Source organism: Lupinus angustifolius, chromosome LG14, assembly GCF_001865875.1.
Source record: "Lupinus angustifolius cultivar Tanjil chromosome LG14, LupAngTanjil_v1.0, whole genome shotgun sequence".
NCBI lineage: Eukaryota > Viridiplantae > Streptophyta > Magnoliopsida > Fabales > Fabaceae > Lupinus > Lupinus angustifolius.
In genome coordinates this window covers 7,847,029-7,861,056 of record NC_032022.1, presented here as the reverse complement: position 1 = coordinate 7,861,056, position 14,028 = coordinate 7,847,029, and the positions used below count along the sequence as shown (strand labels likewise).

At 31.8% G+C, this 14,028-nt stretch overlaps 1 protein-coding gene across 1 annotated transcript in view; it reads right to left on the bottom strand.

The window, feature by feature from the left end:
• Positions 11,791-14,028, bottom strand: part of LOC109326479 (putative calcium-binding protein CML19) — a 14,556-nt gene continuing 12,318 nt past the window's right edge. Inside the window, exon 2 of the mRNA XM_019559179.1 lies at positions 11,791-11,803. The gene's annotated coding sequence lies outside the window, so the exon portion shown is untranslated. The remainder of the gene's footprint in view (positions 11,804-14,028) is intronic.

The following is a 14,028-nucleotide window of genomic DNA, read 5'->3' as shown; positions in this document are numbered from 1 at the left end:
ACACTTTGGTGAAACAAGGGAAAAGAACATAGCCACATAAACTCATGAAGTTTTATAATATGATTGATACATGGAAAATTGTAATTGGAAGAAGTTGATTTTTTTTGTTATTTGGATTTAATTATATTAGATTCTAGATTGAGTTTGGTTTGACTTGTTTCTTACCATGAGAGTAACTTTTATGTTATAATATTTGATTTGTAAAAATATATTATACTATTACATATTTTAATTAAGTTATTTTAAAATTTAACGTTTTTTTTTATCGAAGTCTTTAAATAATTTTGCTGATGAAAAGAAAATAATTCTTTAAATGAGAATAATTCTTAAAGTTGTTTGTTTATATGAATTTTGAGTAAATTATAAATATGAATTATAAATTTGAGTATCTATCAATTTAGTTTTTTTATAAATATAAGCAGATATGTCCAATACTCTGACCGATTTGATATATACTAATTGATATAGTTTTAATAACTGTAGTGAATTATATAGAAATTAAAATTGTTTTTTCGTCTACCTCAATTTCTACTGTTGTAAAAATTATGTCTTACAGAACTAATGTAACTACCGTCTATCATAAGACAGTGATTTTTTTGTACGATAATTAGTCAACAACCTTAGGAATGCAAAAGTTGTAAATCATTATTTGATTTGATAGGGTTTTATGGTAAAATCACATCTACTATATTCCACAAAAATGTAGCACTAATTTATATATAAAATAATTATTGCCATGAATTATAAAATTTATGTACATATAAAATGATCATTATATTTCAATCAGTAAATTTATAATAAATATTATTATAAAATATATGATTATAAAAAATAAATAGTATAATAGGTATAAAGTATTTAATTAAAAATTAATTTATAAATACATGATTATAAACTATTTTATGTACCCATTGTGAGTATTTTTACAGATATTCATGGACGAGTATTTTTGTCATACCTATATACTTGAGTATTTAATTTTATGTTCACATCTACTATCTTATTATTAACTGATTATTATGAAGTGATAAAACTAGAAACTCCAACAACTTGATATTTGCTACTTATGTATACATTTAGTCATTCTTAGAGTAGAAAGAGATGGGAAATAGAATGAGAAAAGAGAAGTAGAGGAGAGAAAGAACATCTTTCTCTCCTTTGGTTGAGGAGAAAGTTTATGAAGAGAGAGTAAAATATTTATTAGGCCTACCAAATTTCTTCCTCTTATCATGTGAACGGGAAATGGGAGAGGAAGAGTGGGGGAGAAAAAAGACTTCTCTCCCTTCAATTTTTATACAACCACACAATACAAAAACACTACATTTCTATCTCTTTCTTTCTTTTAATTATCTTTGTCACATATCACCAGGTTTCTCTTTTCTATATACCACCCTTTTTCAAACCTTCCATGTCACACACTGTAACACATCTCTTTCGTGCAAAAATCAACCACCCACCAAGCTCAGTATACAAGGATGGTAGAAGAGATGAAGGTTGAATATTAACTTCTGCAGAAAATCATTTCACTACCTCAATGTTCTTTCAAACTGCACAATTAATCTCTTTCTCTCTTTCTCATACTCTTTATATTTATCTTAGACTCACCTCTCTTTCTCTGTTCTCTCTTTTAAATGCATATCCCCTTCTCTTTCTTCCACTTTTTCTTTGTTCCCCACCTTAGCTTTTGTGCCTACCCACTCACTTAAAAGTATATTTTTTCAAATGTATTATTTTTTCTTATAATTTTCTTTCAAGTTCTTGATGTTAACATTCTCATCCTTGAAACTGACATGTGGAATGTAGGTTCTTACGTATGATTTCCCATTAAAACTTATTTACAATGTTTTGGTGTTATTTTGGATATGTTGAAGATGCAAGCATGCATGAATGAGTAAATTGTGTAGGCAAGCATGCATCACATAAATTTTGATGAAGACAAAGGTTGATAAAAGACAGAGTTTGATAAAAACAAAGATCGACAACAATGATTATATATCAAGGTTAAGCTTGGAGGGATGAACAAATCAACAAAAAACAAAGTAAAGACTCAAGTTCAAACAAGATAAAGCAATCAAGAAGATCTAGAAGCTAAGTATTGTATATCTTTATTAGGTCTTAAAATGTTTGCTTAGAAATAGTCTAGGCTAGAATGAACCTCAATGGAAGTCTCACAAGCTAAAAATAATCATAACTAGAATGAGACTTACATGCATACATACATGATCATATGATTTTGAGTGCATTTAAAAAGAGTTTTAAATCATACATCATTCAAAGTCATGTGTCACTCTTTTATAAATCATGTAGGATGTTCATATCATATTGAAATATCTTTTGTAAAACCATTGATCAATTAAGAGATATTTTATTCGATTAAGCATTTAATTCTTGGGAACTAGTTAATTGATTAAGTATGAGTTTAATCGATTAAGGGTTGTTACTATTTCTGTTTTCTGGTATTTTAAAAAATTGTTAATCGATTAAGTTTATGTGATAATCGATTAACTACAACTGAAAACAAAATTATATATTAACCCCAGATTTTCATATTTATTCATAATACATATGAATAGATTTTCATAGAGTTAGAACATATAGACAAAAACAGATTTTACATTGTTCTGAAAAATCACAGCTCTTTCACTTTCATATCTTTAGAGAGATTTTCAAAGTGTTCTATTGAAAAAGAAGAAAGGGTGAATCTTTAGAAAGATTTCCATAAAGCTTAATTGTCAAATCATTTTGTAAAAATAAATCTTGCATCTCACGTTTTCTGTATTCTAAATTGTGAGATTTGTAGAGGGGTTCTTAGATTGTAGAAGAATGTTTAATTTTACACATTAAGGTGCACAAATAAATTGAAAGATTTTAGACAAGGAAACAACATATTCTCTTGGTTTGTTGTATCACCATAAAAAGAGAATTGGTTTGAGAAAATCCTAGCTGCGGTTAGGTAAGACTCTTCACGAGAGCAAAAGGTATTGGTTCGAGCAAATAGAGGCTGGGGCTAGAGTTGTGAAATGTGTGAGTATCCGAGCATGCGAATTTAGTAGTCAAACCAAATTGAGAGGCTCATTGGTTCCAAGAAATGAGCGTCTTGTGTTTTGTTTTGGAAGTTTGTTTGTAAAAGAACATAAAAATTCCACAGTGAAGAAAAATCTCCCAAGATCAGATGGGGAGGCCTGAATGTAGTTTGCAAGTGGACATGGAAATGAACCAGGATAAAAGTCGTGTCTCATTCTTCTTATCCATTATCTTTTTACATTTTCGCATTACATGATTTACTTAACTTGACATGCATATCATTATGAGTTAATTGCATATTCTGTATTATGCATTTACTATTCTTAACCATCTAAAAGATTGCATATAAGTTTAGTTGAATCTTGGTAATCTTGGATATCGAAAGAAAAATGTTTTCATAGAAGAATAACTAATTAATCAATTAAGTTGTTTAGTTAATCGATTATCTACAGAACGAGTTAATCGATTATAGTTGTGTTTAATCGATTAGACAGTGTGTAAATTTGTATAATCTGTTTGTTTATCAAGAAATGGTAATTGTGTACTGTATCACCTATTCACCCCCTCTAGGTGAGTTACACAGCCCCATGGGACCCAATAAGTGGTATCAAAGGTAGTACAACCGTGCTAGCTTAACTATTAGATCGTTGATCCTATGAACTTTTACCATGGACTCTTATTACCTTTTTAGCGGCGATGGCACATCCATCATCTGCCTTCCGATTTTCAATGACGAGGGATACGCCTACTAGAAAATCCGAATGAGGATATCTTTTTAGGCTATTGATACAAATGTTTGAGATATTGTAGAATATGGACCTTTCGTTCCACTATACATGGTGGACGGAGAAACCAAAAAGAAACCTAGATGTCTCTTGACCAACGAGGAAAAGAGAAAAGTGCAGCTTGATTTGAAAGCAAAAAATATTATAACCTCCACGCTCTCATACGATGAGTTCTTCAGGATTTCTCAGTGCGATAGTGCCAAGAATATGTGGGATACTTTACAAGTAACACACGAAGGCACTAGTGAGGTCAAACAGTCTAAATTGAATACATTGATGCATGAGTATGAGTTATTTTGCATGTTTCCACATGAGTCTATTTCTGATTTGAAAAAGCGATTTACTCACATTATTAATCATCTCCTTGCATTAAATAAATCATTTTCCAAACATCAACTAAAGATTAAATTGTTGAGATGTCTTCATAGGAAATGACAACCCAAGGTGACCGCCATCATGGAGTCAAAGGACTTGGAACAAATGACGCTCACAACATTATTTGGTAAACTTCAAGAACACGAGATAGTATTAAGACGTTTGACACTCAATGAGCAAATGGACGAGAATATCAAAGAAATCTCCTTCAAAGCGATAAAATCATATTCAAGAAGTCAAAAGGAGAAATATGATGATGATGAGTCCAATTCTGACACAAGTGATGAAGCATGTCCCTCCTCATCAACAATTTCAGAAAGTACTTAAGAAAGAATGGAGGACTCAAGAAGCTTTATGAGAAAGATGAAGAAGGTTTAATCAAAATGAGCAAGTATCCCAAAGACAAAACAATTTGGCATAAGAGTGAGAAAGTAGGTCATATGAGGTACACATGTCCTACCTCTCTCAAGAAGATTGAACATGACAACAAGAAAGACTCTCGGGACATCAAAGCTAAGAAGGCGTACATTGTTTGGAATGCACCCAAAGAGGATAATTCATCAACAAGCATCTCGGAAGATGAAGAATCATACAAGCTATGTCTAATGGCTCAAAAGCTAAATTCTTGCAAAGTAAGTGAGCAAAATGAGCCAAGTGAGGTACACTCTTATGATTCTATTTCAAATTCCAATATATCTCCCACGTATGATATACTTTATGATGTCTATGTTGAATTGTATGAAGATCTTAAAAAGTTAGCTAAAAAGTATATGAATAGAAAAAGGTTAATTTTATATCTTGAAAAGAAAATTTATGAATTACAAATTTTCGTTGATATGCTTAAAATTGAAATTGAAACCTTAGATGCTAAATATGCTAACTCTTCATGTAATTGTACTACTAATTTAAATATGATATCTACTTGTGAAAATTGCACTTGCATGAAAAATGAAAATAGAGTCTTAAATAATAAAGTTACTAAATTGATATCTAGTAGTCACAAATTAAACAACTTATTTGCTACATGTAAAAATGTTGGGATTAGATATGGTTTAGGATATAGTAAATTTCCTACTTGTTTTTATTGTGGATTGCAAGGTTATACTTTAAATATGTATAAAATTAGAATGCATGATATTCCAAATGAAAATTATATGTGGATTGCTAAGAGACAAAATCTCCAAGCTACTAACATTAAGGGACCAAAGATTAGTTGGGTACCCAAGACATGCAAGTAAACTTGTTTTTGTAGGTGTGCTTAAGAACATATGAACTTCATAGATAGCAAGTATTCTATGCACATGGTAGGTGTGAAGATCAAACTTCATTGACTTATCACCTAAGAAAAGGGATTATGACACTTATGAACAAATTGTCAAATAAAATGCTTGAAGTTAGGAAGTATTGTACTACAAAGGTACATAAGGTATCCTTTCTAAACTCCTAGTATTACATACTTGAAGTGTTATAAAAATATTCCTTAATGAAATCCTAGTGAGACCATATTTCAAAAAAATTAGTGATATAAAAAGTATATTTCAAAGAAAATCCCCCAAAATCACTTTTAGGCTAAACACTATATGATTCTCATTTATATGCTCTTAAATGCAAATATGCTATTGTTAAAAAATTATAAAAACCTTTTGACCATGTTGTGATTAATAAGTAAATGTGGAAATACTATCTAGGATACTCTAATCATGTTGAAGGACAACAAGTTACAATTTCATATTAATGCAATTAACCAAAACACTTTTTTTAAGCCTATGCAAATTTTAATGTTTGATAAGCCATCTACAAAAGAGGAGAGGAAAGGTATGCTTAATATGTTGTAGGCACTCATGAGGATGCACATTCAAAAGGATTGAAGTGCTATGCAATAAAGGAAAGACTAGAATCAAGAAATTGAAGAAAGGCCAAAGAAGACATCAAATAGGGCAATATTCTAACACCTTGATAAGGATGAGGTAAAGCATGTGAGGTAACCAAATATTGTGACATGTTTTGTTCTATAATATTTTATCACATGTTCTATCTAATATTTTACCTAAGTGTTTGAATCATGCTAGACATCTAGATAATCCTAAATAAGTGCACTTATCGCCTATAAATGCATGTAATCTTAATTGTATACCGCATTCTTGATTTAATATGCTTTCATGCATCTCTTGGCTCCGAGTTAATTGTTCGTTAAGTATTTAGGATAGATATTTTATCTTAGAGTCTTAGCAAACCTCTAAACAAATTCAAACTGTGCCAAAATCTGTTTCTGTGACTTATTTAATTGAGTGTTCTGTGTTTTAATCGATTACCTGAGTTTTCTATGTGATTTAATCGACTATCTTGTCCTTTAATCAATTATCTGGGCTAAATTTTTTTAATATTTTAATCGATTACCTGGGCTAAAACTGTTTTAATATTTTAATCGATTAATTTGGAACATAATGGTTTAACTGTGTTAAAATTCAAATCCCGTTAATCGATTAACATAAAGGTTAACCAATTAAGTGCAGTCATAAAACAGATTCAAACACAGTTTTGGGTTTAGTTTCTTCAAACCCTAACCTCATACAATCTATGTTCTTGTCCTAAATTGATCTTGCAATTCATCCTCAAACTCAGATTAGAGCTACTCAATCTCTATTTCTTTCCTCCTATTAATCTCTAACCCATAAACCTGATTGAAAATGAGAAACATAAGATTTCCCCCTTACTAAACATAATTTTGGTTTCCTGGTTAATTGATTAACCATATCCTATCATTGTTAAAATGAGAAATGAGATACCCAAGAGATTAAAACATACCGCTGGAATGAACCATTCTCTTTGTCATCCAAGACGTACGGAATTTTTTGATGCTGGTGGGTCTTCTTCCAATGCTGGGCAAAATCCATCCATGGGTTTGGACCCATTCTATGCTCCTGCTCTTCAATCAGAAAGGTTGGTGAGGTTTGTTAGCCGGAAACTAACATACATTTGGTATGTCAACATGGCATGGATGGTGGTGTAGGGATTTTAATTCCCATATGAATTGGAGGTACAAGGAGTTGTACATCTTCTAGAACTAAATGACAGCATTTATCCATCTCTGGTTCGGGAATTTTAGTCTAATTTTCAATACTAGGATAGCGGGTATCAGAGTATGGTATAGGGGAAATTAATACTATTAAATGATGTGTCATTTATGGTTGTTGGAGGCTTGGCAAGTGATGATGGATCTCTTGGCGATTGGAACGATGAAATATGGAGTTTGTGTGACTCCATAGAGATGTATAAGTCTTTCTTAAGAGGACTGCATTATTTTTTCCAAGGTGAGCTTACTAAAGCTGATTCATTAACCGTGGAGAATAGGCTGCTATATTACTTGATAGCTTACATTTTGGTTCAACACAACACAAATCACACGCAACCAACTATGAATGATATGAAGTTAATGTTTGTTGTTAAGGAAGACATTCTGATAAGCTGCTCTGGCGGGATTTTTAAAGTCGTGTATGACATTGCATCGTCTTCCTCAAGACTTCTAGCATATGGGATATTTATCTCCCGTGTCATTGATCACCTAGGGATCGACACATCTGGTATGGAGATAATTGATGTGAATCCCAGAGAGGATATGGTCCATGAGAATCTCATTCACAAGATGAGCATGTATAAATATGGATGTGAATGGATGTATCAGGAGGACTATTGGACAACTGTAAACTTGGATATACCTGATGAGGAAGAAGGTGGTGAGCAATGTGAGCAAAACCAGAAGAAACAAAATGACGGGGCTTCTAGTATGCCTCAAGGACCTTCATTTAGTTTGGCTCATCTGGATGCCGTGGAACAACTCCTGAATGGGCGAATTGATTCGAGAATATAATCCATGGAGGATTGGCTCATAGCTGAGTTTCGAAGACAAGAAGAAGAATATCAAAACCGTTTCGAGCAACTTCACTTTCTATTCAGAACCTTCGGTGGCTTTCCGCAACCACCTCCTAGTTAGTCTAGCTTAGGATGTCTAGTGTGTCTTTGTTAGATTCTGGTTTACGAGTTATGTTCTATATGTTTCTGGTCGTTGCATTGTAAATTCCGAAGTTGTTACTTTGTTTTGTGCTTTGAACTTTAATTGTACTCTCATGACATGCTATATAACTTTTGTGTGTTTTCACTTGAATCATATACTTACTATCTTACTCTTGTAATATTTTGATCAATGAATGAATGAAAGCTTAGTTATTTTTAAATATGTTGCATTGATCTAATTGTGCATAATTTTCATAAAACAAGTGTACAAAACTAGTGGATATCAAGTTACATAACATTCAACAAATAGCATGTAATCTGCACTGTATTTTGCTAGTTATGTTAATCGATTAAGAGCAGACCGTAATCGATTACCTGTCTTATAAAATGCAATTTTGTATCAAAATGAATCATACATAATTGATTAAGTGATATTATAATCGATTAATATCAATAGAATTTGCATTATTTTTTTCTCTTTTGGCAATAAGCTTTCATATATCACAATGCTTTTTGATCATGTCAAAAAGGGGGAAAAAGTTTTTTGTATGTTTCGCAGGAGTTGCAAGATAAGAAAACTTGGAGCTTCCGCAAGAAAATGATAAAACACCTGATGCTCAAGTTGAGGGGGAGCAAGAGAGAGAAATTCACATCAACTACAACAAGGAAATTGCAAAACATAGTTGATTATCATTAAGCAGATCCAATAAAGAGTTGTCAGGTCCAACAAGTTTTTGCCATCATCCAAAAATGGGAGATTAAAGATGCAAGCATGCATGAATGAGCAAATTGTGTATGCAAGGAGAAATTCACATGAACTTACAGCAAGGAAATTGCAAAACATAGTTGATTATCATTAAGCAGATCCAACCAGGAGTTGTCAAGTCCAACAAGTGTTTGCCATCATAAAAAATGGGAGATTAAAGATGCAAGCATGCATGAATGAGAAAATTGTGTATGCAAGCATGCATCACATAGATTTTGATGAAGACAAAGGTTGATGAAAGACAGAGTTTGATAAAGACAAAGATCGACAACAAGGATTGTATATCAAGGACAAACTTGAAGGAATGAACAAATCAACAAACAACAAAGTCAACACTCAAGCTCACACAAGATAAAGCATTCAAGAAGATCTAGAGGCTAAGTATATTATATCTTTATTAGGTCTTAAGATGTTTGCTTAGAAAGAGTCTAGGCTAGGATGAACCCTAACGGAAGTCTCACAAGCTAAAAACAATCATAACTAAAATGAGACTTACATGCATATATACATGATTTACATGCACATGCATACATACATGATCATATGATTTCGGATGCATTTATAGTTTTAAATCATACATCATTTAAAGTCATGCACCATTCTTTTATAAATCATGTAGGAGGTTCATATCAAATTGAAATATCTTTTATAAAACCACTAATCGATTAAGAGATATTTTAATCGATTAAGCATTAAATTCTTGAGAACTAGTTAATTGATTAAATATGAGTTTAATCGATTAAGGGTTGTTACTATTTCTGTTTTCTGGTATTTTCAAGAATCATTAATCGATTAAGTTTAAGTGATAATCGATTAACTACAGCTAAAAACAGAATTTTATATTAACCCAAGTTTTTCATATTGCTTCATAATACACATGAATAAATTTTCAAAAGAGTTAGAACACATACACAAAAACAGATTTTACATTGTTCTGGAAAATCATAGCTCTTTCACTTTCATATCTTTAGAGAGATTTTCAAAGTGTTATATTGAAAAAGAAGATAATGGTGAATCATTAGAAAGATTCCTATAGAGCTTAATTGTCAAATCTTTATGTAAAAAGAAACCTTGCATCTCACATTTTCTATATTCTAAATTGTGAGATTTGTAGAGGGGATCCTAGATTGTAGAAGATTATTTAATTTTGCACATTGAGGTGCACAAATAAGTTGAAAGATTTTAGACAAGGCAACAACATATTCACTTGGTGTGTTTATCACCATAGAAAAAGAATTGGTTTGGGAAAACCGTAGTTGCGGTTAGGTAAGACTCTTCACGACATAAAGAGGTATTGGTTCGTGCGGAAAAGAGATTGGGGCTAGAGTCGCGAAATGTGTGAGTATCTGAGTACGCGAGCTTAGTAGTCAAACCGATGTGAGAGGCTCATCGACTCTAAGAAATGAGCATCTCGTGTTTTGTATTGGAAGTTTGTTTGTAAAAGAGCATAAAGATTCCATTGTGAAGAAAAATCTCACAAGATCAGATGAGGAGTCCTGAATGTAGTTTGCAAGTGGACTTGCAAACGAACCATGATAAAAGTTGCGTCTCATTTTTCTTATCCCTTATCTTTTTACATTTTCTCATTACATGATTTACTTAAGTTGACATGCATATCATTCTGATTTAATTGCGTATTCTGTATTGTGCATTTACTATTCTTAATCATCTAAAAGATTGCATATAAGTTTATTTGAATCTTGGTAATATTGGATATCGAAAGAAAATTGTTTTCAGAGAACAAGATCTAATTAATCAATGAAGTTGTTTAGTTAATTGATTATCTGAAGGACGAGTTAATTGATTATATCCGTGTTTAATCGTTTAAACAATGTGTAAATTTGTATAATCTATTTGTTTATCGAGCAACAATAATTGTGTATCGTATCACTTATTCACCCCCTCTAGTTGAGTTATAGAGCCCTGTGAGACCCAACATATGTAAGTTATTTAAGTGTTATTTATAAACTTTTTACTGAATCAAACTAATTTGTTGTTTTTTTAGTTCAAAATTTCCTAACAATGAGACATTTTTACTTGAAAAGCTAACATTTTTTTAGCATTTTTCGTCTGAAGCTTATTTTCAGTTTTTTTAGTTCAAGATAATATTGTTGGTATGATTTCTCACTATAGCTTATTTCAAACTTCTTAGTGTTATTTTGGGCATTCATGATCACAATAAAAAATAGTGAACCTACTGTTTCTCATAATGAACTTATTTTTGCCATTTTTATTGGATCAATATTTTTTTTGCTCTTTTAGTTCAACGTTTATTAAGCAGGTAACATTTTTTATCAACAAGTTATCATTTTTTTTTGATATTTTTGCTAGATAAAGCTTAGTGCATCTATACTTAAAGATAATATATCTTGTCGATGTTTGTATATTTAATTTTCTTTAGTTATACTTTTAGTCATAATGAACTTGCTCTTCCTTGTATGTGAACATTTATCATTCTTCACAAATATGAAAAGATCAATGAAAAGAATGAGAAAGGTGTCACTGCCAATTATATCACATATTCTTTAGGAGTGCATCTTTATGTTATTTATATTTAGACTTCTCCTTAGTACAATCTAGTCTATCTCATATATCAACTATAGAACCACTGTGACCTTCATCACTTTGAAACATGACTCGACCATGATGATCATCATATTAATATACTTAATAACATAGATCAAATATGAATAAATGACATGGAAATTTCATGCAATGTTATCTCAAACATGTATATTTCCTACTAGTCGTTCTTTATTCTTTAGTGAGATCAATCCAAAGTCTTTAATTGCATCATAATAGTTACAATACAAAAGTTCAAATTAGAACAATAAATCATCAACTTTATTATGCATAAAAATATATATGATGTCCAAATTAAGTCATAAAACATATAGACTCCCACTGAACTAAGGTATCCTAAGGAGAAATACTCATATGAGCAATATGCTCATGAAAGACGTTAGGTACAAAACCCTTAGTCAATGGATCAACAAGCAAAAAAATTTGTCCCTATATGTTCTACGAAAATTTGTCTATTTTGAACACTTTCTTTAAGAACCAGAAACTTAATGTCAATAAATTTTGACTTTGTAGAACTCATATTATTGTTGGAATAAAGAACCATGGACTTATTGTCATAATAAATTCTCGGTGGTGTGTAAATACCATCGACCACACGTAAGCCAATGACAAAATTTCCGCAACCATATGCCATGATTTGATGTCTTAAAATAAACCATGAACTCCGCAACCATGATTGAAGGAGCTATGAGCGTCTATTTAGCAGACTTCCTTGAGATATCACCTTCAGCAAAGATAAACACATATCCAGAGGTGTGGTATTTGTTGTCTAGACACCCAAATATTGGAGTCAGAGTACCCAATGATCTCTATATTCTCAGACCTCCGATAAGTGAGCATGTACTCCTTTGTTCTATTTAAGTAATGCATAACACGTTTGACTGTCTTCCAATGATGCATTATTAATATCTTCCAAAAAACTCCCACGAAAAACGCTATGTCAGGATGTGTGCAAACTTAAGTATACATTATACTTCCTACTACATATGCATAAGGAGTCTTTTGCATCTCGTATCTTTCAAGGTTAATTTTTGGAGCACTGTTCGAGACTAAACTTGTCTCCCTCAACTATAGAGGTATCCCCTAGTTTACTTTCTTTCATGCCAAATATACCTAGGACTTTATTTATATAACTCTCTTGTGACAACCTTATGATACCTTGAGAGAGATATCTTAGTATTTTAATACCTAATACAAAACATGTCTTCCCAAGATCTTTCCTTTCAAAATTATTCGTTAGAAATCTTTTGGTCTTATGCAATAATCCTATATCACTGCTCACAAGTAGTATATGAAAGTGCAAAGTGTCAAGGATAGCACTAGCATGTCTTAGCCTATGTTTTGATGAAGACAAGGGTTTAACAAAGCTTGAAGATGACTCAACAATCAATAGGCCTTATGCTCATTTGGTCATGTCTAGACTAGGATATAAATTGAGTCTATAATCTAAGTAGTCTGGGATGTGTGCCGTAGTAATTGAGTATAGGTTAGATAAACCTAGATGCTAGTCTCTTAAGCCATCTTAATTGAACTATCATATTCATGAGATACATCATGTAGTTAATTATATGGTCATGCATCTATCATACATGTTATATGTGCATATTAGGCATAATATAATTGGTAAAGCATGTATGTCTATTGTGCATAACATATGAGAAGTTTGCCATTTGAAACATATGCATAAATGTCTCAGTTAATCGATTAACGTGGTAACTTAATCGATTAACCTAACTGATTTTCTTGTTGAATATGTGTTTTCTGTTTTAACCGATTTCTGTGCCTTTCTGTTGGCCTGTTAATCGATTAAATGGAAGTCTTAATCGATTAACTAGTCTGTTATGTGTTGTAACTAAAATCTGTTTTTCCTATTGTAACTGCTTAGCTGTTTAACTATTTTTGCAACGGATGAAACCACTTATTCTCCATGCTATAAATACAAGGCTTCACTCAGAAACCCATATCATTGTATTTTATTGTATAGGACTTTTTAGAGAGCATTTTTCCATACGTACTTTACTATTTTTCTGCAAGAGAAATTATGCTGTTTCTGCTATAACATGCTTTCTGTTTATGCATAGTTTCATATCCATTCTTATATTGCTCACATGATCATGCATTAGATTTTGATAGAAAGAACTCATTTGTATACTGATATCGATTAACTCACTTTTATATTGATGGCTTAAGTGATTAGAATAAGGGTTAATCTTTGAGTCTTTATCTTGTAATATTTTAAGCATTTCTGTGCTTAGTATACCTTGGTTTTTAACGTGTTTTTGTGTAGTCTGGATTTGTCTCTTGGTGTGAGATCGCCACAGAGATTGAATTTCTTCACCAAGGCAGGGAGGTCTTGATTTGAGGATAAGATTCTTGGCTGGGGCTAGTTCGTGAGAAAGTTTTTCTCAAGAGGCGAAAGGGTAGAGTCAAACCAGGTTTTAGAGATCCTTGATTTCAAGAAGGGAGCATCCTTGTGCTTGTAAT